At 42.0% G+C, this 26,974-nt stretch overlaps 1 protein-coding gene across 2 annotated transcripts in view; it reads left to right on the forward strand.

Moving 5' to 3' along the window:
- Positions 1–26,974, forward strand: part of TET2 (tet methylcytosine dioxygenase 2) — a 75,578-nt gene that overhangs the window by 22,636 nt on the left and 25,968 nt on the right. The window lies entirely within an intron of this gene.

The raw sequence follows: 26,974 nt of genomic DNA on the forward strand, positions 1-26,974 counted from the left end.
GTGTATGGAGAATGCTTGTTAATGGATGCAGTGGGCAACAGCAAGGAAAGGGTTACAAGAGGATACTGTAACCTAAGTAGCGTGAAGACTCTCCACTAGCTAAGTCTCATAAATTGCCACAATAATATGCAACTAGTATATAATCCTGTCCTGGTTCTGTCTGTAAATTATATTTTCTTGAGTAAAACTACACTGTTAACTCTTCTAAAACCACAGATTTGAATGTTACAAGATAAGGAGGTTACTTCTGATAGGCAGAACCTACCCTCATAAGTGAAAGTGTGAATATCAAGTCTTTAAATGTGATTTCACATTAACTTTGCAATACATTCTGTGTTTGCTAAAGGGGATCTTGAGTTTGTTTAATTTTGAAAAAACTGTATGCAAGGGGGCTGAAGATCCTCACTACAAATAAAAATTCACCGTTGTGTGGTAAAATTAAAAGCCTGAAGTGGCAGCTGACAGATTACAGCATCACAAGAATTATGCAGCTCTACCCACCATACCTACCAGCCTGACCAAGAAGACCACAACCCGCGAGCTATGTTCTAAATTACCGGCGTTGCATATGTGCTGACACTCTTTTTATACATAAATTCTGAAAAGACCTTCTCACAAGAAGATGTAACCACATGAGAAGACTCTTGATTTATTAAAAAAAGTATGCTTCTTAAACACCCCCACCACACCCCCATAAAAATGGTGCTTTTTCAAAATTAATCCTAAACCCACTGAAGTGACTGAAACAAATCTGATTTCAGTGATCTTGGGATCAAATCATTAAGTTTGATTAAGCAAATGCCACCCAAGTGTAAGAGTATGAAGAACTTTTCATTAGAAAGCTCCCGTTAAAATTGCACCTGAATTCTGTTTCTGATGAGCCCACCAACCTTTGGGATCAAAGTTTCTGATGATTTATATTTTAGCAGCTAGCTTGCTTAGACACTGAGTATTCTTTTTGCCTGCTGACTTCCCTTCTCCCCCTTCTCCCTCCCCTGTATTTACTCTGTTCTTTTCCTATCAGTACGTGCCACTGTACTGTACATTGTGCAGTTACATTACCATTTATCTGATAGAGCTGAAAGCCTAGATCTTTCTCTGTAACTTTTGTGAGCCAAACTTTAAAAGCTTCTCCTTCTCCTCCCCCTCCCAGATCCCTTCAGGGAAGAAGCAATATGAACAAGAATACTCACAGATCTCTCAAGAATACAAATTATGTTCTGAACAGAAAGTTGGCTCATGCATGTCAATTACTTGTTATAAAGAATAAAACATTCACCTATAGTTAACCTTTAGAGAGAATGGAAAAAATAAAGTTATTGCTTGCTATATGCTATTTACTAAAGTGTCAACTGGCAGGATGAACTGTAGAGCGGGGACAAGAAAGTTGGTCTAGAGGATTCTGGGAGAGTAATTTTGAGCCAGCAGAGAGAGAGAAAGTCTCCCAGCAAAAGACAAAATTGATTTGTTGCCAGGATGTGCAACATGGGAAGAAGAGACATGCTCAGCAGTGGTGCTTAATTGTCCTTTTTATACTCGCTGCACTGTCTGTAGTCAGGCAAAAAAAAAAAAAAAAAAAAGCCCAGTCCTGAGTCAACTAATGCAAATGCAGAGTTTTGGCCTGCCTGATCCAATGGCCCTGCTTAAGCTTGTTGCTTACGTGTGTTAATAAAACACCTGTGGTTTTGGTCACTAGGAGATGTGCTGTAGATTATTTACTTCAGAGAAAGCTTGTTTCTGGTGTATTTATTAGTACATGCCTTTTCAAAACACTTTTGCTTTTTCGTTGAAGAGGATCCCTCCCCTTGTATTAATGCAAGTAGCATTTGAGGCTTGCTTTATTTATTTATTGCTGATTTTTGCCCTCTGTTGCGTGTTCTCAAAGCAGTAGTATCTTCAGGAGAAGATTGCATTGACCTGTAGTGGCACAACTGTAAATCTGCCACTCTCATTAGATATGATGAGCATACTCCTTGACTTACTAATGTAAACATCTGGAAAAGTAATAATTAGGGGGGCAGGGGGAATAGAATTTGCCTGGCCAGTAGTAAAAGCATCAGAGCTGTTGGACAAGGTAGTGAAACATGCTGCTAACAGAAATGAGATAAACATTTTTTGTGAAGATGCATAAGTACAATTAGAGTCCCTAAGTTTGAAACTTTTTTGGCCAATGTTCATAAGAAACTGGACCTCACTCAGTTCTCCCCTTGACTTGAACCCATGCCGCTCCACAGTGCCAGGGAGAACAGACTCACCGCCTTCACACTGAAGTGGTGTGCTGTAGACCTCTTCATACGTGGCAAGGCCCAAAACATCCCCTACAGTTTAGTGGATAAAGTAAACCTCTTAGGGCACGCTATAAGCTACAAATGAATAGCGATTTTTAATTATTTTAATTTTTTAAAGAATAGAAATGTTATTTGCTTGGCATCTCTCTGGTGTCTGTGTACAGGTATAAAGCCTGGCTTAATAACAGAAGCCAAAGGCTTCTCTGTTCACAGTTCAGACCCAAGTGGGAAGTTGACATGTGAGATTATTTAGTAGTCTAGATCCTGATCTGATGATGTGTGCCTGAAAAGGCACGAGGAGTAGTTCGGTCCCACACTTGCTCCAGACACACACATTCCTGAGAGAGAGAGGCTGGTGCATAACTGTAATATTACCCATGGTGATGGTCAGGTGATGGGGATATGGCTGGGATTGCTTCGGTCTTTATGTTACTCTTGACTTCTGGTCACCTTCTGGAGGTGAAAGCAGAACACTTGAGCCAATCATCCAGCTAGACCACTGGGATATCAAGGGATGCAGGAACTGCGATAAGTCATTCCTGGTTTGTTTGGGGTGAAAGGTGTTAAACGAGGGCATTTCCTTCTTCGGGAAATGGGTACTTGCAATAGAAAGTTATTTTTAGTCATTCTGTGCTGCAGGAGTTGATACACGGAGCCCTGACCTGTCTGCTGATAACACATTACCTCATTTGCAGCTCTACTGTTGACGTGCGTTCTACTATGTCCTTGCTTGAACCTGGCAGGCACTGTGTGGTACAGTTGTCATGGCACTATTCGAAGGATTAAACTGCAGCAACGAGGTTGCTAGCTGTTCAAACCAACGCAGAAACCCCAAACAAACTCTCAGCACCAACGCATCTTAGCAGTAACGCACAAGGGGACAGGCTTACATCTGTGTTATACCAGAAATATCTGTAACAGTGCTGTTTTACAGCAGTGTAGCTAACACAGTCTCATTGTGCTAATGCCGTTGTTCAGACCTTGAGCCAAAACTCAACCAGTACAGCTCTGCTGAAATCAGTGGAGCTACCCTGATCTACAGCAGCACGACATCTGCCCTCATCTCCTCCATTTCTTGCAAAATTAGCAGATTTTTTTGGCCAAAGCAAACAGGACATCTTCAGCAAGCGTTCAGTCTCCTTAGAAAGCTGGTCACGAACGGCCAACGACTACCCAACAGACTTCCCTTCCTCCTCTCCGCCAGGTTTTCACTGCTGCCAGCACAGCGCCACATCCATCTGGACAGCCAGACGAGTCACTCCCTTCGGAGGCAGCCTGGTTGCCTTTCCATGAATTGGCGCGGGGATGGCGTGGCGGCGTGCCGATCGGCTGGAAACCTTCCGCCGGGAGTACGCGCGTCACCTCTGTGGCACGCTCGACATCCCTTGGCCTGAGGCCCATGGCCTGCAATCCCGAGTCAATGCTCAAACTAGGTTTGTCACCCAGCTGACAGTGTAGTGACCTTACTCCATGACACAGATTCGGTTCCATGGGTCACAGGAAAGCTATCGTGTAAGCCATTTGATCGTTTTGAATGGGAGGTTGATAGCAGCTATTACGAACGAGCTAGATGGGTAAATTCATCCTCGAGTGTATTTTTGCCTGTGTAGTCATTAGAGACCTTTCTCTCATGTCCATCACTATTACCATTTGGTCACACCACGCTAGCTCTAGAAGTAGGTAAGAGCAACAATCGTCATTCACAGAAAGCTGAACCTCACAATTTTGTTAGTGGCATGGCTTTAAAAAGGAAGAAAATGGGAAGTCTTATTTCTTTATCACCTCCTTTCTTGGCTACGTAAACTTTGTTTCACCTCTCATTTGCTCTGTTCACTTTCTACAAGCTGAAAAGCATCACTGCTTTGTTTCAAAACTTGCTTTCGTAAGCTTTTTCTTCCACTGTACCCAGAACCTTTTTTTTCATATCTAGCCTTCCCCATTTCACATTCTCACTCATCTATTCTTGCCCTCCTTTAAAATCCTTCCTTTTATCTCATCGCTTTTTTTCCCAAAGAAGGCCAGACATCTGATTTCTCTAATCTAACCAAGGTCTGCATCTGTATCTGGATACATACAGTGCTCTCCTTACTTAACTCTTTGCAGCCTGCTGCTCCCAGAGCACCCATACATTTTCTGCTTGTGTGACTACCCTGCTTCCCTTCACATCCTTCAAAGTTCTCCCTTCAGTTCCCACCACCAAACTTTGCAACTACCTTCAACTGCTTCCAAAACAGTTTGCTTCCTAAATTAAAAATTAGGAAGGGGTGATTTCTAACACACTGCCAGCTTCCTGTCCCTTTTGGTTCTGAGGCTTTACAGCCTTTCACATGTGAGTCACTTTAATGTGTGCAAAATTGTTCTCTGGGAAAACATGTTGACTGGCACAAAATTCCTACCCTGCAGTTGCATGAATTAACATGCTCGAAAACAACCCAGAATTTTTCTAAATTGCACCACCTTTCTGCCCTGCCCCTTTCTGAAGCACTGCTCTGGGTGCACTGTCAAACACTTCTGATTTGCTCTCCCCAAAAAATCAGTTACCAAGTTTCTCTCCATAGAAGACAAGAAAGCTACCAGTCCAAAACACTGTCCTCTAGCCAGTTCCAAATTACTGTAAGTCTATTGCTTGAAAAAAGCTTGCCTGCTTTTACTTCTTACCTTCCCACCTCTCTCTGTGAACCCAAACAGTGAGTGTCATCCATGAACCTATTCCAGTTGTCTCCAGAGGAGCTTCTCACATAATCCTCACTGATCTTGCAGGGTCCAGGAGTCAACTACTGTCCAGGCTTGTTTAAAAATTACTCTACTTTGTTGTCTCCTCTCCACTTCCAGTTCTTAGAGATAGGGTTCCCTGGTGTCCTCTGACTTGTGGTTAAGGTGGTATGGCTGACAGCTTGCTGCTCTTTGGTTTGAACGTATTTCCCTTACCCATTAATACCAATGACCATTCTGCTCACTACCACTAGCTACTGCCATCATACGTCCCTCTTGTGACTAGAAGTATATATATTAAACCAGTTTCCCAGCAAAATGAATAATATGGGATGATAACTGCCTATGTGCCTGTCCATCCCCCACAAAGAGAGTCTGAGTCAACTGGCTGGCTTCAGGCATGTGTGATAGATTTAGTGCTTCAACTGCTGTGAAGATCGGAAGCTGGGTAAAGGAGAAAAACCCTGTAAACATCCCAAGTGAGGGAACAACAAATGCATAACTTCACATGTTATTAAATGCCAGAGAACCCTCATGGGAGAGATTCCTTATACATGTTCCCGCCATGGGAAGAGCTTCTGCTGAAACTCACAGTCGCCCAAGAAGAGAAAACCCATGGGACTCTCAGGCTTCCTGAGGCTTGCTGCTCCTAGAACTACCTGCTTGGGAAGCACGGCATGGGTCCCAAATCAGGAATAGTTCCCACTCTAGTCAGAATCATTTAACATTTGCATAGCTCAAGAGTAACAAATGCTACTTCACAGCATTGTGTTCTTCAACCTCATAATACAGGTAACGGTACTGTGAAACCCCTTGTGTGATTGCATGGCCTGGAAAGATACTATTTTTCAGGTTAGTGTTCGGGACTAAAAAGCTCTGTAAGTAATTCAGAATAACGATAGGTATGTATCAATTCTGGAGGAATCATAAGTTCTCATGTTATAGCACTCTACTTCTCCAGCAATGAGTTTTTTGTATAGCCTGCTCACTGCAGAATAACCTACTCCAGTAGGACGGAGGTGGAACTTTACAAGATCCTAATAAAGGTATTTTCTCAGTAGAAACTACAAGACAAACTGGGAGGTTTTGAGGAAGTCTCAGACTACATAGTATTCATACAGAAATAACTACTGTACAGAGCAAGAAAAAAATATTTTAGATAATGCTAAAGTGATTAGAATAACCTATGCAAGGCTAGAGGCAGGAAGGAAAGCACATGGCTGAAAACACTCAAGAATATTTTGGCTTGCACACAGCATCACGCTCACTAATACAGTTACTCACATTTCTATATATAGCTCTGTGTATCCCAAAGATTGTCAAGGTGTTCTGTATAGTTTATGTAAATAAAAACCTAACATGTAAAGATCACTCCTTTCATTCCCTGCCCTCTCTTTACTCTGAACAAAAATGTAGTTAACTATTTCAGAGGAAGACAGATTTTTCAAGCTACTTTGTCTCTCTGTGTTGAGGGTTTGGTGCTAACATAAGGGGAAGGTGGTTTTATATATGGAAACACGAGTCCTACTTCCTGCAGTATTTGGCCTTTCCTTTTAACTGAGTTCATTTACCTGCTTAGCAAGGGAGGTCCAGTATCACGGCTCAAGGTGGAATTGCTACTGCACATTTCTTTTTTTGCATAACACTTTGACCTCAGCTTCATAAGGCTTATTTTGGCAACTGTTCACATATTGACAGGATCTCGCAGAGGTAAGTAGCAGTTCCACAAACTACATACGGGACCACTGATCGAATGCCAGAAGCAGGTGTTTCAGAGAACTGGCTACCAAAACACCAGCAGTACACAGCAGAGCTCGGGTACCCTGCAGGAGAGTGGCATCCGCAAGCAGCTGATCTGTGTGTACAGTGGCCACCAAACCTGCATGCCTGACTTCTGGTAAAACAGGCCCTAAGGACCATCCCTCCAGAGACACTTAGACGTCTAGAGAGTCAGATAGGTACTTCTGTAATTCCCATGAAGTTTCTAATTACGTTAACTACCAAAATGATTTTTTAAGTCCCCACGAGGTGCCCATCTGCATATCTATGTGCTTAAACACCACTGCACATTTTGGCCCATCTTTTGCTCCTTTCTTCAGTCTTGTACTCAAATTTTGTTAATGTTTCCCAAGCAGTTGCTGGGAAGAACAACGCCTACCAGCCACCTGGAGGGTGGGCCCTGTGCCACACTGTCGTCCCTTCCTAGCCTCGGCAGGAATAAAGGCAGCTTCCCCTCCATCTCCCTGTCCATCGCGGGCGCTCAACCAGCAGCCTGGCCACGCATGGAGAGCTGCTTCCTCAGCATGTTCCTATCGGGCAGCTGGCTCAGACCCAGCGAGGAGGCTGCCTCCAAAGCATGTGGATGCACATGCAGCTTTTTCCAGGACAGCAAAACTGTTCCGCTCCAAGTCTAGAGATCAAGGTCCTCACAAGGAGCCAACTCCTTTCTCCCTTGGGGATTTGTCCACTCTGCCTACAGGAAAACTCTTACGCGCTTGAAAGTTTCACAGCAATTATTCTCAAGTTTAGACAACAATGAACACACATGCAGCAAAGTAACAGTGAAAGCAGTTCCTCAGCATTTCATGTACACACAGAGCTTGTGTTAGTCACGTACAACAGCTAGGTAAAAATCCAGCCTGTTGCTTCACTATCTCTGATCAATGTGGAAATCGTTCTGTTGCCCACTTTGCAGCAGTCACCTCACCACTGTGTTCTCCTGCATTTGTTGGTTTTCCCCATTACACAACCCAGTTAGCTATTTTTCCTGAATTAAAGCTACTCCCATTCCTTGCATGTTTCTGTGATTACACCATGCTTATCTATGATGTAATTAAGAGCTCTGCCCATTTGGCATCATGAGTGCTTTCTGGAGTAACACAGCACTCTGCACTCCTACTTGGTGCCTTCTGGTTACCAGTCAAGGCCGTGGGAGGACAGACGCTCAGCTGAGCAGTAGAACCCAAAGGGTTTTCTCACTGAGACCTAACCTGCCTGGCTTCGCAGAAAATCTGTTTATTCTTACATCAAATATCCAGAGTAGTTTGGGGACAACAGAAACAACACTCTTATGCTTAAGCATATTTCCTCCTTTTTCACTGTAAAAAAAAGTTGCCTGAAACGACCCACCTTTCCCCATACAACCCCTCTTGCATGACTTCCTCCTAGTTTGTACCTTCCCAGCAACAGAGGCAGCCCATCAGGGTGTGAGGGAAGAAAGGGACAACCACCCTTGGTATTTTCTTCAGACAAAACTGGTCTTGAAGTGCTCTTTCCTTAGCGTGTTCATTATTGTTGTCCATAAAAGAATGAAAGGAAAAACGTGCCTATGTTAACTTGTCGAGGGAAGGAAGCAGGGCAAGAGGCTTGGTTTTTATTAGTCATTTTGTGAACATTTGTGCAAGGACAGAGTCTGCTGCCAAACAGCATCCCAATTAGCATGTCCCTGTGGGCAGACCTTGCTTGGGCTGATCTGTGGCTTACAAAGGTGGCAGAGGGACAAGATGTAGAAAGGATTTGTTCACTTTTTTTATTCCCCCACCCCCTTTTTTTGTGTTGCTAGTAGAGGAGACTGGTACAGTGGGTGGTGTCTAACTGGAAGCAGTGACCCAGTTCAGTAAACCTGGCTTGGCTTCTGTGGGATTGGAGTGGGGCGGTGCAGAAGAGCAGGGTGGGACCCCACCAGGCACTGAGCAAGAAGCTGTTTCTAGTGCTTTGTTAGGGAAGAGAGGTGAAACATAAAGCAGTAAGACAAGGGCAAGGAAGGACCTGAGAAAGTACAAGGACACTGAGCAAAGACACGCAAACTGAGACGGCAGGTTTTGGCACTGATCAGCATTTCTTTGCAAAGACCACTGTATTTATCACGTTCTCCAAACTTTGGGGGGAGGGGGGAGAGAGACACGCAGAAGAATTGGAGGAAAGGAATATTTTTTTCTTCAGAAAAAGTTGATGAAGATTATTTTTTTCTGATGAAAACAAGGTGTGCATCCAGGCTTCAGAAAACACAGGATATTTTAAAGGTTTTGGCGTTTTTATCACACAGAAAAACAGTGTTTTGCATCGCTGAAACTCCCTGAGGAGTGCAGTAGCATTTCTCAGCATGTTAATTGTCAGATAATGCAGCCGGTAGCTTCTGCTCAGGAGAGGGGGGTGGCAGTGAAGAGATTAAAATGATGATTCAATCAGGAGACACTCAGAAATCTGCCTAGTGACAACTTTTTTTTTTTTTCTTAAAGACTCAGGCTCTGTGGCACAGTTACAAAGGAGGAGTCTTAATTAAAATTAGCAGGCAGATGAAGCATTTGAATGGGTATCTTTCAATTCTTTTCCCTTTCAGCTCACAGTAAACACTCTTCTATCTTTTCTCACAACAGCTTAAGTTTGCTTCAACAGTTTCGCTTGTCCATTTTCTTTCCATCACACAAAAAAAATCCCTTAAATTACACTCTCTCTTGAATGCAATGCAAATAACTTTCATTTCTATGGTTCCTTTCAGCCAGGAGCAATGTAAGAGGCAGTTCTGCTTCTTATCAGCCTATGAGTTAGTCTGTATATCACTCACTATCCCCAGTTACAGCTTGTGAAACAGGCACAGGAATTAACTTAGTGTCTGCATCACGATTAGGTTTTGCTGGGCATCCATAACAGAAGTTAGATGTGGTTTATTTGCAAGTTTATCAGATCAGAACAGAAATGTTGTTCAGCTCTTGCTCCAGCTGCTTCTGTTTCTGACACCTGTTGACAGTTAGGGATAAAATTTCCTGCACTAGGAAAGGCAAGCAAGAACTCAAACTGTGCAGATCATAAAGCTAAAATAAGCCCTTGAGCATTCATATATATATATATATATATAAAAAATGCAAGATTCTACTGTTAGTGGCAAAAATCATGTCATACTACATGAATTCAGATATAGATTTTATAAATGAGAGTAACCAACAATTTAATTTGCACCCTCTGTTTCACTACCCATTCTGGAGAGCAGACAAAGCTCCATTGCCTGCTTTCACCAGAGAAATGAAATGAGTTTGGGTTTTCTTATTTATGGTGTCACTTCCTTAAACCAAATTGTCCTGACAGAGCAGATAGCAAAGAAAGCACATACTCTTGAGTAAGTGGCAACATTTAAAGGACAGACTGGTGAAATTCATTTTGTGATTATCATCATCATACAGTTAAACAGAGCACAGACAGGTAACTTGGCTTTTAAGTTTGTTACATTCCTGGATTTTGGAACAGCTTTTAGCTCAGCAACTTGCTGTGTGTGTACTTTGCCAGGCAGAGCAAGACAGCTTGCTTCATTTCTTGCTAGGTTTGGAATTAAAATGCAGATTCAAAGCAGATGGGGATGTTTCTGCAGCAGCTGAATAGAAATACACAGAAATTGAGAAAACTCCCTCCTCCCTCCCCTCCCCCTCCCAAACAAAGTCAGCTATCATCTCATTCTGACAAAGGCCTATTCTTCTGCAGACCACATAAAATTATCTATCTGGTGAAGATCTGAATTTATGTACTATCAGGTCTTTTTGTGAAGTGCTGGCGAGCCCTTCGGCCAGCAGCAGCCGCATTGCTTGCAATGCCACTATTAGAGAGGAGCGGGGCGACCTCTGTTCAGGAACTCCTTGAATGTTTGTTTTACATACAAAGAGAGGGGAAAACAAAACAACAAGAACCAAAACCAGTGAAACAGAAAATTACTTCCTAGACGGCCAGTACTTCATCAGCATTCAATCTAACCTGTTCTGTATTAGAGCAGCACACCAAAGCCGTCCTCCTGGATTAGGGGTTAGTAAGTACAGACAGCTGGTCTCCCCCTGGATCTCTCCCCCACACTGACCTTGCACAGGGAATCCCTCCCTCCTTTATCCTTAAATAAACTCCCATCGTCCCTGAAACTGGAATAACTGTGCCATCTCACAGTCACATTGCTTCTGCATCTGTCATGCATCATTGCGAACCACCTTTGTTTTCAGCAGGGAGTTTCAAGTCATTACCTGTGTAAAACAGGATTTATTCAATGCGTTAGTGACTCTGAGGGTTTTCTTAACCCAGGCACAGGAAGATTTCCTGTATTTGCATTTTTCTTTTCTTCTCTATTAAATAAACATTTCATCAGATGATGATAAAAAAACCCACCTCATCCCATCCTTTCTTCCTCTGAAAAACTAGGAGTTTCAAAGCTGAATGCTGATCTCTGCCCTACCTTTGGTGGGTACATTTTCCTTCTACAAACTTTGGATCCCCCTCCCCCCATCCCTTTTTCTTATAAGTCTTCTCAGTGTAATTGATCTTAGGTGTGATACTATGTACTTTCTCCTTCCCCTGGGCAAAACTCCCCCCGCCCCCCCCCCAGCAGTTTCTGTCTGTTCTTTCCCTCCCTCCCTCCTGAAATAGTAACTTACTTTTAGGAAAACATAACCTCCTCCCCCCATGATACTGTCCTTATCTCCTCCATGCACAGCAAGAACAAGAATTTCTACTTCTTGAGAAAACACCCGTAAACTGAAAGAGAGAAAAGGTCAGCTGTGACAAGGATTATGCATTTCTGTAACTCCTTTTTCTACTAATCTAGAAAAATTCCTATTTTGTGTCTGAACTACAGAACTAGAGTTTACCCTTGCAAAAACAATAATCTTGTAAACATTAAACTTGTATCACCTGCTATGAGGTGAAAATACCGCTCTTCATTATGACAGAGATTTGTTTTTCTGGAGTGCTAAAATGCCATTTAAAGCTAAGAAGTAATCTCTTTCCCTCACCCCTAAAGATAGCCAAGAAAAATCTTAGCTCTGTTTTTAAATTGGGAATAATAATTTAAAAAAAAAAGGAATATAAAACTTTTTCTGTAGGACAGAAAGTATAAGCATGAGATTTGCCTAGGTTTTCTTCCTATCTCAGCAGGTCTGAAATACAACGAATGTTGAAATGAAAAGAATAAAAACAGCCACATGTGAGGACTGTGGAACTGAGGAAAGAGATTTCTGCCTGTCCATTACTGATTCAGTTTCCCACTATAAAGCATTTTGCAATTCTGCTTGTAAGACAGACGCTGACCATGGAGCAAAGTCGTATGGGATATGAAAATGCATACCTTTCTGGCTATGGGGTGTCTTTTTGGAATATCTCTCTTATCTAGGACCTTGTGGTGTCATTTTGACTTCCCTGGGCTTTGACTCAAATGCTCAGATGCTAAATTGTCAGCAGAAACACAGCAACTCAGATGAGCGGGATTTTGGAAGATGCATTCAGGAGCAACATCGTATGGGGCAGGAAACTCTAATGCAACTACTTTGTGCATTTTAAAATCACCAAAGATTTTAAGTGAAGAAACACAGTTTCTCATTTTCTTCTGTGGTGACTTTAACTAAGCTTTGTGTCATGACTAAAAGATAACAAGTGAGAAAACTGTGTAAATCTTCCCAGCAGGCAATCTATTTGACAGTGTAACTTTGTCAAATGCACTTTCTAACTGTAACACTGAAAGGGAAAGCAGATGATCTTTGGAGGCGTCAGGTACTTAATATTATCCATCGTCTTTTCTTCATTCAGATATTATAAATCTATTTTTTTTCCCTTTGAGAAGATGAGAAATACAGAAACTAGACTTCAAAATTAAAGTGCTTTTTTTTAAAAAAAAGGCTCACAGAAGTTTCCCTTCGAGCAAAAATTACAAAGAATGCAAATAAACATTGTCAAGCAATGAAAGACTCAGTCTTACAAAAGAAGAGCACTGTGGGAGTTACTGGGGCATGACCAATATAAAAAATACCACTGACTACTTTTCCTGTTATTGAAAGTAGCACCTCTAAGTTAGTAGAGTCTCTAATGTTTCTGTGCAAAATCTGGTCTCTGGTCTAATCAGTGCCAGTTTTCCCGTCCATTACAATGGATGCAAAAGTTTATAGTCCTCTTTTCTATGTATAGTAGATGGAAATGAAAGTGTAAATAAAGTAAAAAATCAGTTTGCACTTACATAAGTAGTTGTACTTAAAACTACATCTAAATGATGATAAGGCCACAACTGAGTACAAAAGTGAACAACAGATGTTATGGCTGCTCCTCTTTTCAGTCTGCTTATTGAAAACCCACTAAATCTCAAGTCAACAAAGTTCATTTAAAACTTAAAAGTATAGTTATTTCTTTTACAGTGTCTATGAATAGTTCATTCCTGAACTTCTGGTCAGAAAAAACCCACCCTATATCCTGTACTGTGTGCTCTACACTTTGTCATGCCAAGCTGTACATGGTGCATGGCCTGTGGCCACTATTTTACGAACAAGCGAGCCGTGATCTGAACAGGCAGATGCACAGCCTCGCGCTTCTCATGTAAGGTCCTAAATATTCAGTCAAAGAACCACGCATAGGTACAGACACAGTGCCTGCCAGGTGCCCAAAGGGGAGCCAAAGGTGGGAATAGCTTTTTGCAAGCTGCATTCCCCAGGGATGGAAAAGGTGCTGGGGTTTCCCAGCCACATCAGTCTGGGATGCGGTGGCAGTCTGGCCACCGCGAATCCTTCAGGGAGAGTTACCATTTAGCATGACATGCACACTAGTTGCTGTCCTCATGTCTTCATGTGTAAAATGCAAATCTGCTCTTAAAAGATAATGTTGGCAGTATTTGCCTTAATTAATCTGGTTCTTTATATTATAAATATGTATCTGTACCTTTAACTGCAAGAGGTAACAGCAAGTACTTAAAGTGCTTATAAAATGTGTTTCCTAAATTTTGTACATTGTTACGTATTGGTTACTGTAATTCCCTGTGAATTTGTATCTGAGGTGGTGATCTACATGAGTAAAATAACTGGTGAAGGCTGATGCCCTGTTTCAGCTGGAACATAAAATGAAGACTAAGTGGTGTCACATGTAAGCCCCCATATCATTCAGTAACCCACTGCTCATTGCAGGGAGCAGGAGGGCTCTCCAGAGACAGTTAGCCTTGAAGAAGTGGCTTCATAAATCCCACAGTTAGTATCTCAGGTCAATGAGCATGTCTCCTGGTACCAGGCTAGATCGGAGGAGAGGATTTCAGTGCAAGTCATCAGGATCAGGGAAACACAGAGTTGCTCCGCACTGGGAGATAGAGGGTCATGTGGGCAAGTTCCTATAAAGACTGATTTGAATCAAAGTTATTTCAGTTACTTGGAAACAAGTGCCATAGTTGCAAAGCATGAACTTAAACTTAAGAAGGAAAGCTTTTCTCATCAGCCATCTCTGGAGGAATTAGATTGATTCTCCTGCCTTTTTGGGCCCTTGAATCACTATTATAATTTTAAGCACAAGACAAACAGAGAGCATAGAAGATAAAACGCTGTAATCATTTCAGCCAGAATTTCATTACAATCCTCCTCTGACTCCTTTGCACACACCAGTGTTCTGTATGTATCCTTTTTCTGTTTTTTTAAACAAAAGTTTTTTATAACCAGTAAAAATAGTGATAACTTTAGTTCCACAGTCAGTGGAAACTATGCAGTAAGTTCCTAGCTGGCCTGAGCAAGGGATAAGCTTTCTGTAATAAACACCCAACGAAGGTCACTGCATGCCAGTCCCTGGGGGCACAGGCTAGCCCCAGCGGGTGCCTCAGGAGCATCCCAGCAAGGGGAGACTTGAAGACTGGGTCAGCTGGCAATCTTCAGTAATTTTGTCTCCAAAAACTACTGTCAGTGTTTGTACTCATCAAAGTCTTTAGCTCTAGTCTCTAGTTGCTGCGCGGCCTTCCTCCAACTTCAACTTCCTGCAACTCTGTGGAGCGCATTCCCCCATCCCCATCCACTTCCTCTTGTTAACCTTGTCATGGAAAATCTCTCTTGAAACCTCTCTCTCTCTCTTCCTTGCTGCTATCTGAAGTACACCAATCTTTCCTCCAACACAAATACAATCTGAGACAACAAACAGAGGGAGACTTATTACTGCTGACTGCATGTTTTAATCTTTTATAGCAATTTCCTTTGTAATCCTGATCGAGCTTTTCAGTATTCAGTAGATACAGGCTCTCCCCAACGGGTCTCTTGTAAAAGGGACTGCAAATCCTTGAGCTTTGTATTTCCCTCCTCACAATCCAAAGCAACAGGAATGCTTACGAGCGTCTAGTTGCATGATAGCCTGTTTGATCAAATCGGGATTTAAAACCTAACATCAAAGAAGCGTCTTTTATATCATTCTTTTGCAAGGCTGTGTACATTGTTAGAAGGCAGTTCCTCAGCCATCAGCCCACAATACCAGAATGGTTTTAGCATAATCTCAGGACCTTTTCTCAAACTCATTGGCAGCAGCACCGTTAGAGTTAAAGTGGTTTGGTTTTCTGTTTTAGCTTGAACATCTTTTTGCTGATTTCTGAGTATCTTGTTTTACAATAGCCTCCTTCAGGCAACAGAGTTCAGAGCAAAATTTAATCTTCAGAGAGCATAACAAAAGAAATCAGCCTTAGTTACCAAAAGATCATTAAGTAGTAGCAGCTGTTTTTTAAGACACTGAATTTTTTCAATGAAGCCAGAAAAAACTGAAGCATAGACTAAGACTTCATGCTGGTTATATTGCAGTGTATGAGGAAGTGCGACTGGAGGAAAAAGAGCAAAGAAACATTTAACATCAGAGTAGCCAGCATCCTGATCGTACAAGTCATCTGTCATAAACTCTGACAGCTGTGAAGACATCCGTGCCTCCACACCTCTGGGAAAAAGGGCTGCAGCAGGGAGCTCAGGCAGGGGGGAGGTCGGGAGCTGCTGGGATCCCCATCGGTTTCCAGGATAGGACTGGGGCCCTGTGGGGCAGTGCTGACACAGGCCAGGGCCCATGTGCCAGGCTGGGCCCTCCACTTAAAGAGAGGAGCACAGTTTTGTTGGGACTGACCAGTGGAAAGACCTTAATGGTGCCAAAGGGAGAAGGTAGGAAACAGGCTGGACTGGGAGGCATCAGCACCCTGAACATAGACTCTAAACAGCTTCATGCCGTAATTTCTCTGAAGGACGTGGCACGCAGCAGAGTTGATGCACAGTATTATGGGAACATATATCCAGTCTCCAGTGCTCACCTGATTTTAGTCCTCCACATGCTTTTTCAAAGGTTAACTTCAAGTACTCCACAATATTTTTTTACTGCCCATCTCATTTTTAGTTCTAATTTTAGGTGCAACGAACTTTTCAGAACATTTGCTTCATCATCAATGTCTATCATAAACTTTTAAGATAATTTTGGTTTGGGGAGCTGAGGCATGCTTCTGATTTATTACACATCAATTACACACAAGCTTTTGTGAGCTAGATGAGGCTGTTAGGAAGGGTTGTTTGCTGGGGAGTGTAATGAGCAGAGAAACTTTGCCATTCATCATTGCCCCCCCACCCTTCCCACAGTAAAATCATTAGCTCATTTTCTCATAATCAACCTGGCTGACCCTCAAATTGTTAACAAACCAAAAATAAAGCGTCCTTATATGCATTTGACAGTGGCATGCATATTAGCTTAAATGACTGCATTAGACATTTAGTATCCTGATAGCTGTCTCCTCTCTTCTCCCAACTCCCACTTTTTTTTTTTTTTAAAGGAAAAGCAGCTGTTCATCGCCCCCAAAGGCTGTATAGAAGTAATACTACCAAGTGCAGACTGCGATGCATTTTCTTCTGAGCAAAACCAGTTGCATACATCAGAGCTTAATGCCTCTCATCCCTGCTTTGCCCCCAAGCCTGTTCTCTCCCTGATGTGTTTTGGGGGAGGGGGAGTAGAAGAGGGAGTGAAGGTTTGTGTTGGCAAGAAAAGCAGCGGCGGTGCTGCGCAATCACACTTCACATACAAGGGCGCACACAAGCTTACGGGAACTCAACCAGCACAATGCAAGGCGTTCATCCCTTCACCTGCATTCCTGAGCTCAAGACCACCACAGCTATTAGACTTCTGGCTGAAGGACTAGCCTGGCAAACACTTCGCATAACCTTGCCAGCTAGGAGCAGTTCTGCAAGACTTGTGGGTTCAGGTCCTTCTTGCTGGAGGTGTGGATTTAAATAATGAAAAGTCACCTGACCCTTTCGAGGAGAGCTCACCTGCCACCCTTCCAAGGAAGGGTGAAGAGAGGCATTTAAAATGCTTCCATTAATTTTCACCGTCTGTAGTAAAGATGTTTACTTAAGCTGAAAAAAGTCTCAGCTATGATTTATGAGTTTCATTCAAAGCAGTCCTGTATCCTAGATTTGTCTGTAGTTCCCAGCTTTCTAAATCCAGTTGAGTGTGTACTTTACAATGGTGAGCTTTTCATCCACACTGCTTCTTTGTGCACTAAGAGCGTGACTGTGTTATGGACAGACAATAATCAATTAGTGAAACGGTATCTTGTGACTGAGAATATGAAGTGGGCTTTGCGGGAACTGACAACAGCTCTTTTAACTCACCCATTTCTGTATGTCTCTTAAACATCCCAAAATATCAAAGGTCTTTCATTAGAGCTTCAAACTCTCTCAAATCCATGCGGGCCACTGGATACCTTGGAAGACTATGAACTGATGTGAGCTGGCAGCAAATGGCGAGTTGCCAGAACGAAGAACAACCGACTGTTTTCAAAGCTTTGAAAATATTTGAAAAGGAAGGACAGAGAGAGAAGTGTTGCAGTTCCCTTCAGGACTGCTCAAATACTGCTCTTCCAAGTGTCAGCTGCAGGAGTCTGAAAGTCTTAGCAAGAGTTAAAACACAATCTGCCAGTTTCCCCCCCGCTTTAGCTTAGCGGCAGTGAATTTTCTGTCTCTTCATGTTGCATCTCGCCATAAAGAGGAAAATTTAAACAGGAGAAAGAATGTGCTTTGAATTATTGGAAATTAAAGGAAAGCAGGAATGCCAGCTCATTCTGGGATCCCAACCCTTTCTCGGCACAGCAATCCCAAGTTTTTATCCAGTCTTGTAATTTGGTTCAAGGGAGAAACCTTCATGTTAGAGCCGTGTTTTTAAACAAACGTCCTGTTGACAAAATCTAGAATTTTTACTGGTTTCCAGTTTCCCTGAAACACCAAAGGGAGATTCCACAGAAAGGCAAACGCCTGTCTCCCTGTAGGAAGCTTTTTTCTCTAGTAGCTCTCTTAACGAAATGTTTCTTGCCACAAAACACATAAAATTCCCCATATACTGCCCATTTATGCTTATATGTTAGGAAGTTTTAAATGGCTATGGATAAAAACCATGTTCTATGTAAGCAAGGATGTAACAAGATAAGAAGGAACTCAGACATGGCCTCAGTTGTGTGGAAGCATGAACTGGAGCCCGTCACTTGATCCTCAGAACAGGATTGATAGTGGCCTCCTAAAGAAAAGCTAAAAACTCTCTTGCCAAGTAATAAAAAGCTAAAATTAGAAAGGGGGGAGAATGACTGTAGGCAAGATGGTAACCACAGAAAATCTGTTTTTCAAGCCAACCTTAAGAAGCTAGGCTGTAACTCCTTGATAAATGCTGGCATGATGTGAAGTGGGTGTCTCTTGACTTACAATTTGTTTGGGCCCTGGGCCATTTTATCTAAGATTAGTCAATGACCAAGTTCTTCCCAAGCTCATACGTCGAGTATTCAGAATGAAAATCTAGTCCCACATCTTCATCTCCAACCTAAAACTGAAGGGGATGGCAACAGTACCTGTGCCAAGGTCTCTTGTGTGCTCAGAACTGTGGCAAGGCTGCGCTGGCTCCCGTGTTTTGTTTCTCTCCCAGAGTTGTGCTTTTATCGGGGTTAGATCTTGACTGCTCTTAGGTCGTCAGCTGGCTCTGGTCATCAAAAACACCTTGTCTTTCATCTCTTGTACATCTGGAGAGGCAATTGTAACTATTTTCTTAGATGTAGATTTCAGCATGATAATCCATGCCATTGTTGCCTGTAGATTGCAGTAACCCACATGAAAACTGCTCCTGAAGACCACACACGAATGCAGAAAGAAACTGAATGGCAACTGTAGCTCCAGGGAGCATCTTCTAATAGACCTCTAAAAATGCATTAGATTCTTATCTTCTGTGGTGTCTCAGCAACAGTGTAAGTCAGAAGAGATGTTTGTGCCAATAGCTCACAGGCTTAAGCATACTGAAGTCAGGTTTTAAGGAAAACAACCTCCTCTGTAAAGCTGTGCTAGAAGTAATGAGCCTGTTCCGTTGATTTCAATGTGATTTATACAGTCCATCTCACACTGAGGGAATAAAACTGATTTTAGTTACTGGGGCAAAAGCCAAGTTAATTCATACAGGTATTTGAAATATTCACAGAATCACAGAATCGTCTAGGTTGGAAAAGACCTTGAAGATCATCCAGTCCAACCATTAACCTAACACTGACAGTTCCCAACTACACCATATCCCTCAGCGCTATGTCAGCCTGACTCTTAAACACCTCCAGGGATGGGGACTCCAGCACCTCCCTGGGCAGCCCATTCCAACGCCTAACAACCCCTTCTGTAAAGAAACGCTTCCTAATATCTAGTCTAAACCTTCCCTGGCAAAATTTGTGGCATTCTATATAGGCACATACTATAGCTGCTTGTATATCAAACATCTGAACTCAGGGAAAATCTAGCAGAATGGTATGTGCATGAGGTCTCCAAAGAACAGACTGTTGCATTTGCTTTGTGACCTCCGTGCATCTGGTCAGCGAACAAATGGTATGGATATAGATCCACCCAGGGAGGAGATCAGATGTCACGAACTGGGTTGTTTATTCTGTCTAAGAGGGGAGCATTAGTAGCAGTCTTCAGTTACACAGAGAGAAAGAAGCCATAGCAGAGAAGAGAAAAAACTGCTCCATGAGTCTGTGGTAGATGGGAAGAGACTATCTAGGGTTATGTTTGGAATGGTAGAAGCTTTCTAATACGTAAGGTTAATGGAGCACTGCATGTAACTGTAGGTTATTATGCAACCCTCATCATTAGAGACTTTGGAAAACAGGTTGGAGTGGACAAGTACAGGTCTGGCTGGTGCAGCACTGGAGCCGAGGAACAGGGCACGCATCTCCTCAGGCCCCTGACAAACCTATTTTTCCCATACGTTTATGAGCAATTGGTTTGGTTTGCAAGTTGTGCAAGGCACAAATTGGAAGGAAGGAAAAAAAAGAAATCACAAGTGGGCATGAAAACACATTTTTAAATCAGATCACACAATTAAAACAGCACAAGATCTTTCCAAAGCAAGTACCCTTGTTTTGGCTCAACTCCTCCAACTTCACCATCTGGAAGTAAATCCCTGGAAGGACGTAGGAAGCCACACAGAAGCTGCGGTGGCACGCAGCATCTCGCATATGGACACACGGGTATCTTGTGGCTTGCTGCCCCAGGCAGAGATCCCCAGCACCTGTCCCTCAGGTACACCAGCACACACAGTGCACACTGTGTAGCCTGGGAGCTGTCTCTCCGTACTGCCTCTCATTTCTCAATGGCCAAGAGTAGTAGCCAAAAATTGAGTTCACTAGAGCATCCCAGCTTAGGTGTGGTGGAGGCATGAAAAAAAGGGAGGAAAAAAGTGTATGGGGGTGTAAAGGCTACCATAGTGAGGCTAGTGAAGGGGCTGAAAGGGATGCTTTATCATCCAGGCATGTGGGAGCAACAGTCAGAGTAATCCTCAGAGTCATCAGCCCTTGTTTCTGCATTCTCCCCCCTCTCCTCTCGGTATGACCTTCATCTTCAACTTTTGGAGAAGAAATTTAAGAAAACTGCATTTCAGCCAAAATTCTCTTTTCATCAGAACTGGGAGACCAACAGGATTTCCTATTTGAAGTTCAAAGGATAATGGAAAACAGAGCTGTGTAAATAGGCTTTCTGAGGACACTGCAGCCCACAGCATTTTACTCTCTTCTATCAGTTCCTCCACCCACGTGCCAAACAGGACCATTTTTGTTCCTATTTTCTAATGTTACTGTCCCAACATGATGAAAACGTGAAATCTTTAGCTTGCCAGTGGTTTTTCCTTTGGGTCCTCCCTTTCTTCTTTATAGTGTGGGCTGAAGAGAGTCAAGAGAATCTCCTCCACTGCTTCTAGTTCTCAAGGAGGATGTACTACTTAATAGAGAATTACTTAACTCTGCTGACAGCTGTGATGAAATCATCGTGGATAACCGACCTTCAACTGGTGTCAGGAAGTCATCAACCCAAGAAATCCATGCTATATCCAGGTCTGAAGCCAGGTGGACAAAGATCACAGAAACTGGAAGATAATGATGACACTGACCTCTTAGTAACCTTCCCTAAACAGCAGGTTAATAACATCAAGCGTGTCTTCAAGAACAGCCACCAGAAGTGTTCAGCCACCAACGCTTGCTTATTCTGGTGTGCTCACACAGAGGCACGCTGCACTACAGAGCTCGGTCAGAATAGCATGAGCAGTTAGCTATTGCTCTTGGATAGCTGATTTTAATCAGCAGCCAGTATCATCATTACCATTTGACACATGCGGTAGTGGAAATACTGAGAGGAAAAATCATCCCTCAAATTACACCATTTCTCCAGAAATATAAAACAGGTCTGAGCACCAGTTGCACAACTAATAACACCACCCACCCTACCTTGCCAGCCTTTGCTCAACACACTTAACCTAGCATGCTAATTGGCTGAGATGAAGAAAAAAAGAGACTTGGTTCTGTTTTCCTACCCCAACATGTTTCCCGATGTGGATCCATAGGCACTGGTGAATTACTCAAATGATGCCCTGTGTGGGTCACAATTTGAAACAATTTTGCTGGTCCAAACTTCACAGGCACACAAGAGAACTTTCTCATTATACCCAGGCATAGAAGTATCTCACTCGGTGCACACTTACTTGAACATCCCCAGCGTTTAAGACTAACTCCCATTCCCACAGCCTTCCTATTACAGTTATCAACTGCAGCGACTCTCAAAAACAGCAAAGGTGAAAGGGTGTTCTAGTTCAGCTTCCCTGTATTTGTGGAAGATGCATAATAGTCAAGGTGTCACTCAAGAACTTGAGCAATACTGGTCTTAGAGTATGTCAGCTCACCAACACCCAAGGTAATGTTAAGCAGACTAGCTTGGGAAGTAATATAGCTCTGTGCGGTGGCCTGTCAGTATAAACCACCTGGATCCACCATACTCCAAATCTAAACCCCAGAAATGAGCTTTCAATCAGCAAGATCAAGTGTAGGTGCCAACCTCATCTTGCATGTTCTGGTTATCCCAGCAGGAAGGTCCTTTTGTCTCTTAAATCCAGCCTAGTTCTAAAGTTCGACCTTTCAGGAAACATTTCTGATCTAGTCATACTATGGTGTCATTACAAGCGACTTGAAGAGTTATGTTCTTCTGTTAGAAGTGCTACATGCTACATTTAGGTGCAAAGTTTGTATAAGGCATAAATCACAAAAAAATAGGAACTAGAGAGCTGTGTTATGTGACATTATAATTCCTATTTACTCACATTTTATATTCCTGAATTCATTTCCTTCACATAATTGTTTTTTTTTTTTTCACCCGTATTGTAGAGGCATTTAATTTTCACTCCCCATGATTTTCTGCAATTGTTAAAATAGTGCAATTTTTCATGTCTGGGTAGATATAATGCAGTATCCAGTCTTGTTGATGGTTATATAATGTAGCAAGGGGAAATCGCTGTGCAGATCAGTTTAGCTTTACTCTCTTGCCCTCTGTATTAAGGTCAAAAATCAAACTGATTCAAGTGCTTTTGTGATTAGATCATTGCATCACTGAAACTCAAGAACTGGTGTCAATAAATTGAGGGGGTTTAGCACTAGTTGATTTAAAAATGCATGAATTATGAGGCTTCTCGCTTGGATAATATTTAATGAATTATTAATCCTCATATTTCACAAATCCCATGCTCTTCATTCCCTTATGCCTGCTTATATCTATATTCGCTGGTCACCATTTTCCCTGTAAATTAAGGATAAATTAGCTATAAATTAGGTAACAAATTTTAGCCATCCCACATTTTCTTTTCTGTTTGACACAGATCATTTGTAGATCTAAATGCCAGAGAAGACAATTATATTCATGTAATATGACCTCCTGCAGAATACAGTCACAGTCTCATCCAGTAGTTTCTAGATTAACTCCTTAACTGCTATTTAAAGCTCCAATGAGAAACTGGTACATTTATTTTAGAAAGAAATGTAGCCTTAACTTAAAAGCTTCAAGGGACAGAGAAGGCACAACATCTTTATGCAAGTTTTTTCCAAAGCATTACTTATACACTGAATAAATATACTATCCAAATGAAGAGACAGCTGAATGCAGAGCAAAAGGACCCCATTGTAAGCCATAGAGCCCAGCTAACAACAGAGTGTCCTTGTCCTGGGGCCTCCTTTACATCTGCCTTCAAGTTTCACTGTGTTTTACTCAGCCACCACACTTGCAGCAGGGTGGCAGTGATGCTAATAGGGAGCAGAGCAAATCCTTAGGGTGTGTTGTGGGGTTCAGAGCCTCAATTTACCTTGGGCATGAATGCAATCTCTCTTTCAAATCTGCTTTGGACAACAGGGTTAAAATTCTCTCTCATGGGTGCCTTAGCTTCAAAAAAGCACGTTAAACCCACATTTAAACAACAGGCCCACACGGGGTTTGGTTTGTGATGGTATCATATTTATTACAAACTACCAGCAACCCTGGCTTGGGAAGAAGCTGTTCTGCGAATGGCAAACCACCCAGAGTCTGGGCGGGTGTAATCCTGGTCTTGCCTCTCCCATTAGTTTCCACGTGGAAGCTTGCTTTGTTTCTATGTATAAACACAGTGCACCTTAAGTACAAAACGTACAGGAAATCCTTAAACTATACCACAGTTTTCACATGTGCAACATTTTATCCCAGCAATAATGGAAATGTCTCACTAATAAGGAGCTTTGATGTGTTACATTGCCAGTTAGCCATCTGAGTTAACTGCACATTTTTTCTCCTCTAGTGACGTTTGCAGCTTGCTTACAGGTGTTAACCCAAGGCACAGCTGAAGCAACTGCTGCTTAGGCCAGTGAAAAATGACATCCCACAATAACCACATAGCTATAAATCATGGTGTCGAGTATCATTATAACTGCTTACACATCTTGTTCCAAAGTTAAAATAGAGAAAACTTTGACACAGAGTTAATCAGATACAATTTTGCATGTATGCAAGTCTAAAAGATTTAAGATTTTAGTGCAGAAAATTCTGATAATACCATGTATGAGTGTCCTTACTTAGGAATAGCTCTAACTCATACCTTTTCTCAAATTTTCATTCATTCTTGAAATAGGAAAAAAAAAAAATCACTTTAGGACTGTTTTCACTTGTTGGATGTTCAGGATTTAGATCTCTCTGCCAGGGGCATGAGCTTTGGGGAAGAGAAGCAACTGCACAACAGCCCATAATAATATATAGCAGATTAAGCCAGAAGTGAAGCCAACTACTGTACTATACCTGTGATAGGAGCAAGAGAGAGTAAGCAGAAGGCACAATTTACCAATCTGGAGTTTGGCAAGACATAGTTAAATTCACCTCCTGTCTAGGAAGTGCTACAGGGGTTTCTTGTCTGGGAACAATTTAGAACTCTCTGTCATCTGGCGGTGGCAGAAAGGTGCCAGCAGGATGGAGGTGGTGGCAGTGCTCCCAGAGCAATCCAGTGAGCCATTGACAAGCTCCTAGGCATCCAACTTCTGCTTTCTTGAGTCTCATCCTGATAATCACTTGATCACAAGTCAGCTGAGTTCGTGATCTGAGGAGGTACATTTCTGCCAGGGAAAAAAACCTCCAAGGAGATATATTTCTATCCCAGCTAACCCCAGAAGGGGAAACAACCCATCTGACATCCCACCTTTTGGTCCTTTCAGGGCTGCGAGTAGTCTAACACGGTATCCCCCCACCTACTTTTTCTACTGGGAATCTTGCCCAGCTTTGCAGAAGATTGTACTCCCCTGCAGTGGGTGTATTCATCTATTCATTCACCTTGCATTCACAAACTCCTCAGATACAGATGCTATATAAAATAAAGTATGAACCTCTAGAACTGGCTAAAAGTAAAAAAATATTTTCCATGAAAGAAAATGACATAACTAAGAGTACTTTTGTTGCTGCAGAAATGTTTGTTGTGCTCATAACAATGCCTTCCACAGTCTTTCGGTACTCCCATATTGATAGAGGTGGCAGGAATATGCCAAAGTTGCCCATAAAGCAAAACAAAAAAAAAATCTCAAACTCTTTCAGTACCTGGTTTCCAATTTGTGCCCCATATGTGGCAAGAAATAAATGTACATACATTGCTTGCATCTGAAAAAGTCAAACGGTGGAGGACTGAATTATAACTTGAATGCATATTGGTGGGATGAGATGCTGATCCATTTGCACAGTAATGTGCTATATTTAAGTCACGCATCATGGCATCTTCAAAGAGGCCAGTCATAATTATGATGGATTAGACTGCAGAGTCAGTCCTAGATGCAGTAATTGTTTCACAGATGCTGCTGATGTGACTTGAATTTCTAATGAATTATAGCTGAAAAGAAATATGTGGAGCTTCTAAATGGTCTGGATAAAATACAGCTATGGGAAAGAGAAAAAAGGCTAACTGCTATGCTTAGGGAAAGGTAGATTTACTTTGAGAGGCAGACAGTTTGCTCCACAACAATTATGAAGGTGACCACAGAGACTTTGTAAGATGCAATCAGGTCTGCTTAGTAGTAGCATCAAGAATATCTTCACAGTATCCCAGTTAAAATCAGTAATAAAGGTATTGTTGCCATTTGTCTTTTGCCAGTTTTAAGTTACAAATAATTGCTGTGATTTGTAGCTACTTGAGCAAGATTTGTACTCAGGTGTGACTTGAGGATTGTGAGTAACTGAGCGTAGACAAGAGAAAGAAGTATAACGCAAAGTCACCACAATCCTAGACGCATTTCAAAAAATGCAAATCTGGCACTTTTAGTCGATGAATTAACTTTGTATTTTAAAGAACCAAATGATTCCTGCGTCCTTTGCAATGTCTAACACCAGTGCCTTTTACACTGGAGGTGATGAGAATTTGGGGAACTGGTTGACTCATACGCATGAGGTCTTTGAGAATACCATGAATAATAATCCATGTCACACAGTGAAAATAACCTTGCAGTTTTTGAGGATGTCATGAAACTAAGACTCTTTTCTGAAGCACAGATGTGCTCCTTGGAGGGGTTTGCAAGCTAAGTTTAGAGAAGTCAGGCAGCCCCCACTTCTAAACAAAAAGGTGTTTTTACCTATGGGTAAGGAGTTGAGAAGAAAGATTGTCTGGAAACTCTCAGAAGGAATTTAGTTGCAACCTACACAGTACACCAGAACACAAGAAGCAAGGCAGACTTTGAGGGCCAGAGGAAGTTTCTCACGGCTCAATCACACACACTAAAACTTTTTTTAAAGAAATAAATATTTTAGAAGCAGCTTGACAGCATAGTGTTAATTACTATGGTGCCTTTTATTTCATTTCATACTTGCGAAATACAGCAGCCTACACACTCATGTCTGAGTTGTGGTTCAGCTGCAATTTCTAGGTATGAAAGGTGTGAAGGCAAAGAATGGTTTCCAAATTAGGCTGACATTTTATTTTTGAGACACTCTGGGAGCATCATTCTGCTGCCTGGCCTAGAATGACACATCAGAGGAATCCTTTTCACGCTGCCTTCTGTTAAGCATGGAATATCATCTCCCTGGGAAAGCTGCAAAGGCTCATGTCTTGTGGTACTTTAAAGCTAGGTTGGGAAATGTACTGAAATATATGTAGAAGGGAAGAAGCCTATCTTACCTTGTCAAGAAAATAGGTAAGATGGACAAACATTCTTTTCTATCTCCCTATTCTTAGCTTTCCGTTAAAAAACTCTTTTTTCAAGTACTGTTACTTGTAGAGAGAGAACTTCTCTACTTCTGTCATACAAAACATAAATCGAGTACAGAAAGAAAGGAAAAAAAACTTCAGGAGGTCAAAAGTAAATTTTAGATTTACCAAGCTTGGCATAAGGAAGAAGTGGATACAAGTCATCATTTAGGTTTTTGCCAGTCAAAATGTAT

This window comes from Strix aluco, chromosome 4, assembly GCF_031877795.1.
Source record: "Strix aluco isolate bStrAlu1 chromosome 4, bStrAlu1.hap1, whole genome shotgun sequence".
Taxonomy (NCBI): domain Eukaryota; kingdom Metazoa; phylum Chordata; class Aves; order Strigiformes; family Strigidae; genus Strix; species Strix aluco.